The sequence below is a fragment of the Canis aureus genome, chromosome 33 (assembly GCF_053574225.1).
Source record: "Canis aureus isolate CA01 chromosome 33, VMU_Caureus_v.1.0, whole genome shotgun sequence".
Lineage (NCBI taxonomy): Eukaryota > Metazoa > Chordata > Mammalia > Carnivora > Canidae > Canis > Canis aureus.
In genome coordinates, this window is record NC_135643.1 from 131,244 (window position 1) to 137,532 (window position 6,289).

The following is a 6,289-nucleotide window of genomic DNA, read 5'->3' on the forward strand; positions in this document are numbered from 1 at the left end:
TTCCTCAAAGAGTTAAAAATAGACGTGCCCTACGACCCAGCAATTGCACTGAGGGGGATTTACCCCAAAGATGCAGATGCAATGAAACACCGGGACACCTGCACCCCAATGTTTATAGCAGCGATGTCCACAATAACCAAACTGTGGAAGGAACCTCGGTGTCCATCGAAAATTGAATGGATAAAGAAGATGTGGCTTATGTATACAATGGAATATTACTCAGCCATTAGAAATGACAAATACCCACCATTTTCTTCAACGTGAATGGAACTGGAGGGTATTATGCTGAGTGGTGTAAGTCAATTGGAGAAGGACAAACATTATATGTTCTCATTCATTTGGGGAATATAAATAATTATGAAAGGGAATAGAAGGGAAGGGAGAAGAAATGGGTAGGAAATATCAGAAAGGGTGACAGAACATGAGAGTACTAACTCTGGAAAAGAACTAGGGGTGGTGGAAGGGTAGGGGGTGTGGGGGTGAATGGGTGACGGGCACTGAGGGGGGCACTTGAAAACATGAGAACTCGGTGTTATTCTGTATCTTGGCAAATAAAAAATAAATTTATTATTAAAAATAATAATAAAATAAAACAAAATAAATAACTAAATTATGTATGTGTAATGTGAAAAATAATAAAAATTAAAATTAAAATTAATAAAAAGAGAGAATAAGCAGGGTGAGCTGCAGTGGGAGAGGGCAATGCAGGCTCCCCACTGAGCAGGGAGCCCAATGGAGGTCTCAAAGCCAGGTCCCTGGGATCATGGCCTGATCTGAAATCAGGGGCCTCACTGACTGAGTCACCCAGTGCCCTTACCTGATCTAATCATCCATCCCAGTGGTCTAAATGTGGCGGGATCATTCATCCCATGCGGCGGCCATGAAGATTTCACATCTAACCAACTGTGGACATGCGTGCCTACAACAGGTAGATTGACTGTCTGACACTCTGATTAGACTTGAGACTGAGACCGTGTATCTACTGTATTCTTCCAATGATGTTAGTGCTTCGAAATGTGGCTGCAATCCTAGGCGCTTTATCTCTATTCTTGGAGAAAGGAATCCCAGCCAGCACTTTCCGTCTACTGAGTGGAGCATGAGCTGCTCTGTCTTCCCCACTGACCGCTGCTCTGGACACATGAAGGACAAGGAGCAGTGCCAGTTAGATGGAATCCCAGAAGTCTTTTGCAAACAGGAAAACGGCCTGCTTTCCAGTGTTCTGTACACCCAGGGTGCCACAGGCCCATGAGGCTTGATGTGGAGAGCTTCTTCGCTGGCGAGAGACAGCTGCTCCACAGGAAGATGCCCAGCAGCCCTTTCAACAGAGCCAGGCAGCAGAGAATTCTAGGCCATGTGTTCTGCCAGGATTGCCCACAGTAGCCCCATGAGGTTCATCCTCTTCCACAACCCTTCTCAGAGGAAGAAAAAGCAGCTCAGAGAGGTGCAGTGACATTCCCAAAACATGCCAGTAGTAGAGGCGAGCCTCAGGCCCTGTGCTATGTATGGGGTGGTCACTCACTTGAGGAGCTGCTGGCCCAGGACCCTTTGAGCTGTGCTGAACACGTGATAGAGATGGGAAACGACTGCGTTTTCTGAGAGGCTTCTCTCCTGGATGGATCGTGGCAGGGACTGTACAAAAGTATCCATTCTGGCCTCCCAGAGCGTCCCCATGGCCCAGGACTCATCTGTTGTCAGGGTGGATGATTCCTTTCCACACCAGAGACACAAGGAGGGGCACTGTTGTCAGCTTCCAAACCACAAGCCACTGGGAAGATCAGGGTCTGGCACTCAGCCCAGAGACACCAATCCCCTCAGGAAGTTGTACAGGACAAAGGAGTTCAGGGCCCACACAGAAAAAGGTTTTAGGCTTCAAAGTACCATTGGTTGGTTCAGACGTAGGGCACAGCATTGGAAACTTCAACACACACGAATAGCTGCGCAACACTCACATTTCTCTCAACTCAGAGCTTTTACGAAGACCAGTATTCCATGGAGTCATCTGTAAGCATCCCACTGCACATAGAACACAGAGAGCACCTCAAATGCTGCTCAAAATCCCACAGATTGGGCCTGAGAAGAGACCAAAGCATGGGCTCCCTGGCATGTCCCCTAAGCTGATGTACCTTGGTCTGTTCCTGACCTATGGAGGAAGGATCAGGGGAGAGCACTTTCTCCAGCAGGCCCCAGGGGAGCCAGTTGTTATTAGTCCCGTTCCTTGGATTGCCTTGATCATCTGTGGGTCCTGACTTTCCCCATGAATGGGACTGGTTCTCAGCCCAGACCGGCCATGCTTGTAGTCGGTGGCCTGATGCACCTGTGCTTCTTGGGGGTAGATGGAGAATTGAACCCTTGGAGCAACTCATGCAAGATTTCCTGTGTGGATCTCTAAAAAAAAGGCAAAGTCAGTATCTTAGGTCAGGAGGCATTGAGGGCTTCCAGCCAAACTGGGATTCGAGGTAATGGCAGATCTAGCAAATTAAACAGTCTGTGGGGACACCCAAGGTGCTCTTTACAGCATGACAGACATGGCAAGAGAATGGCATCATGTCAAGTTCCAAAGGCCTTGAATGCCTGAATCACTGTGGCAGAAGGTCCCATTGATGGTGTATTACGAGGACCTCTAAGGACACAGATCATGACCCATTGGGCAGGCAATGGGCTGATGTGTACTGACACATGACAGCTTAGAGATAAACATAGAGAATGGCTTCATCCCACCCTTGCTTTTGTCTTAAATCACCTTCTTTAGTATGATCTCTCGTGAGCCTGCAGACGTTGTGCAATGACAGTGGAGCTGCGTTCTACACAGGATCCCTGGGGCGCATGGGTGAAATAAGGAAAATGGTAGTGAATCTCAAAATACTCATTGTTCTGAGTGAAAAAAAAAAAAAACCACACCCCCTCCTCAAAAGCATGAAATCTATTCTGCACCATTCTAACCTAGGAGAACAGTGTTTTATACCTCAGATAAAGCCGGAGGTTAGGGGTGGAGGTCCAGGTCTCTTTGCGGTTGGGCCTGTGCAGCACTCGTGTGTAACCACTACGGGAGGGCTCCAGGTTTCTCTCTATATTTGTTGGGAGCCATCTCTCTGTGGAGTACCCTCTTCCCATTCTCACCTCAGAACATCACTGCTCCTTGTTTGCCTGGAGCACCCAATCATTGTCAAGGGAGTTAGAAGAGTTGAAGCCACAGAACATCTCCTCCAAGATCTCCTGGGTGCAGCTCTGCAAATACAGTGCCCTGTATGTACAGGGCCAAGAGATATTAGAGTACTCCCTCCACATCACAACAAGGGGACATCCCCTTTAGAAATCGTGTTCTCTGCTTCACAGCACAGGGGCAGCTGAAGGGACATCTGGAAACGAGAACCCAGATGAAAGACACTCTTGCGCTCATGACTTAACATACTTGAAGTTGAGCTTGGCCCTCAGCACTCACCTTCTCATCTTGCCTGCTATGACCTGGCGTCTGAACAGCAAAGATGTGTCAGGCTTCCAATCCGTAGCAGCTGGTTTATACCCAGGAAGGGCATGTTCCTCTCCTCTGTCTCCTATACACACACACACACACACACACACACAAACACAGTAGTCTCAAACACACATCCTCTTGCACATACACAAATGTACACACACTCAATGACAGTGAAAGAGGTGCGACCCCGTTCAGCTGAGATTACAGTGTGGCCTGCTCTCCATTGGCCTCCCCCAAGGTACCTTCCTTGAGGTACATGTTGAGTTCTCCCCCACACAACCAGAAGCTTCGGAAAGAGGGCCAAACTGACGTCCATAGCGGCATGAACATCTCTCTTTCTGGACTCTCCTAAGCCCAGAGCCACTGAAAGTAGGGCAACAGCAACAGAAGGTCTTGTTCTCCTGACCGGCTCCAGTTAAGTGCGCTGGAAAGAGGGACATTGTTCAACGCAGCTTCCTGGTTACCAGAGTTCTAAATCCATTACACGCTTGTCCCCAAGGAAGTGACGTCACTTTCTCAAGATTCCAGCCTGTGGGCCCCTCCCCTCAGTCACATCTATCCAGAGCCCCTTCTTGGCAGATGACTGCTTGCCCCATGTTATCTCGTTAACTTTACATCCGCAGCCAAAAATGCCATAGCCACAACTCTCTGAAAATGCAAGGAAGATCCTACTTTTCTAGACACGGAGCTGAATTCAGAACTTTCTTTCTGTGCTTGGCTTCCCAGATCTGTGACCTATCTATCCCACCGTGTCTCTCATATAGTCCACAGGTTCCCAACCTGCACAGTGATAGAAGAGTCAGAATCTTCTTCCTAGGGACATCATCGTGGGTCTATGAATGATATCTGCAACGCACGCGAGCTGGTGCCCTGTGTATCTGAGGCACAAATTTTCAGGATGGTGGATTGACATGAAGAGGTGAGATGTGGCATGGAGTACCAGTTGAAAGTGGCCTGGGTTCCACAGTTTTCACTTGACCTCCGGCCTCATTTCAATGGGGGCACCATGATGAGGTGGGAATGCTCTAAGATGCAGACATGGTGATCTTCTGTAGTCAAACCGTCCAATTGTATCCTGTTCTATTTTGAATGAGACAGAGGTGCCTCCTTCTGTGCTCTGGGGGTCACAGCCTTCACCATGGCTCCTAGCGATAATGACCTGTGGCATAAATATCCCTGTGTCACCCGAGGTGCTTGGTGACGGTTCCTGAGCAACACAATACATCCAACTCAATGGCATGTCACATCTAATTTCCAAATTGATCTATGTTTCAGGTTAGGGTTAGGCCTCAGGGTTAGGGTTAGGGTTAGGCTTCCGGATTAGGGTTAGGGTTAGGCTTCAGGGTGAGGGTTAGGGTTAGGGGTTAGGGTTATATTTAAAGTTAGGCTTCAGGGTTAAGGTTAGGGTTAGTCCTCAGGTTTAGGGTTAGGGTTAGGCCTCAGGTTTAGGGGTGAGGTTTAGGCCTCAGGGTTCGGGGTTAGTGTTAGACCTCTGCATTAGGCTTAGCGGTTAGGCCGAGGGGTTAGGGTTATGGGTTAGGCCTTAGGGTCAGGGTTAGGTTTAAGGTAAGGGGTTAGGGTTAGGATTATGTTTAGGCCTCAGGGTTAGGGTTAGAATTTGGCCTCAAGGTTAGGGGTGAGGGTTAGGCCACAGGGTTAGGGGTTTGGGTTAATCCTCAGGGTTAGTGTTATGAGTTATGCTGAGTGGTTAGGGTTAGGGATTAGGCCTAAGGAATAGGGTTAGAGTTAGGGTTTATGCTGAGGGTTAGGGTTAGACCTGGGTTCAGTGTTAGGGTTAGGCCTAAGGGTTCAGGTTTAGGTTTCGGCCTCACAGTTAGGCCTCAGGGTTAGGCTTCAGGTTTAGGGTTTAGGTTTAGGCCTCAGGGTTAAGCCTAGAGGTTTGGCCTTAGGGTTAGAGGTTAGGGTTAGGGTTAGGGTTCGGCCTCAGGGTTAGGCCTCAGGGTTAGGCCTCAGTGTGTTAGGGTTAGGATTAGGGTAAGGGTTAAGGTTAGGGTTAGGGTCAGGGTCACATTTAGCATTAGGGTTGGGGTTAGAGTTAGGCTTCAGGGTTAGGGTTAGTGTAAGGGGTTAGGGTTAGGCCTTAGGGGTAGGGGTTAGGTTTAGGCCTCAGGGTTAGGGTCAGGGTTAGGCCGCAGGGTTAGGGTTTAGGTTTAGGCCTCAGTGTTAGGTCTACATGTTAGGTCTCAGGGTTAGGAGTTAGGGTTAAGATTAAGTATAGGCCTCAGGGTTAGGCCTCAGGGTTAGTTCTCAAGGTTAGGGTTAGGGTTAATGTTAAGGTTAGGGTTAGGGTCAGGGTCAGGGTTAGGGTTAGGGTCAGGGTTTGAGTTAGGATTAGGGATAGGGACAGGGTTAAATTTAGGGTCAGGGTCAGGGTTAAGGTGAGGGTTAGGGTTAGGGTCAGAGTTAGAGTTAGGGCGAAGCCTCAGAGTTAGTGGTTACGGTTAGGCCTCAGGGTTAGGGGTTAGGGTTAGGCCTCAGCATTATTGTTAGGGTTTAGGCCGAGGGGTTATGTTGAGGGTTTAGGCCTAGGGGTTAGAGTTAGGGTTAGGGTTTAGGGGTTAGGTTTAAGGTTAGGCCTGGGGTCAGTTTTAGGGTTAGGCCTAAGGGTTAGGGTTAGGTTTAGGCCTCACGGTTAGGCCTCATGGTTAGGCCTCAGGGTTTGGCTTAGGTTTAGGCCTCAAGGTTAGGCCTCAGAGTTAGGCCTCAGGGTAAGGCCCTAGGGTTAGGTTTAGGCCTCAGGGTTAGCAGTTAGGGTAAGGCATCAGGGTTAGTGTTTAGGTTTAGGCCTCAGGG

The 6,289-nt window shown here is 48.8% G+C and overlaps 1 long non-coding RNA gene across 1 annotated transcript; it reads right to left on the bottom strand.

Moving 5' to 3' along the window:
- Positions 1-320: 320 nt before the first annotated feature.
- Positions 321-4,032, bottom strand: LOC144303754 (uncharacterized). The gene is made up of 5 exons (XR_013370730.1): positions 3,440-4,032; positions 3,118-3,241; positions 2,741-2,814; positions 2,124-2,385; positions 321-2,013 (listed from the first exon to the last, which is right to left on the bottom strand). It is a non-coding gene; the product is annotated as an uncharacterized LOC144303754 (long non-coding RNA).
- Positions 4,033-6,289: the final 2,257 nt, after the last annotated feature.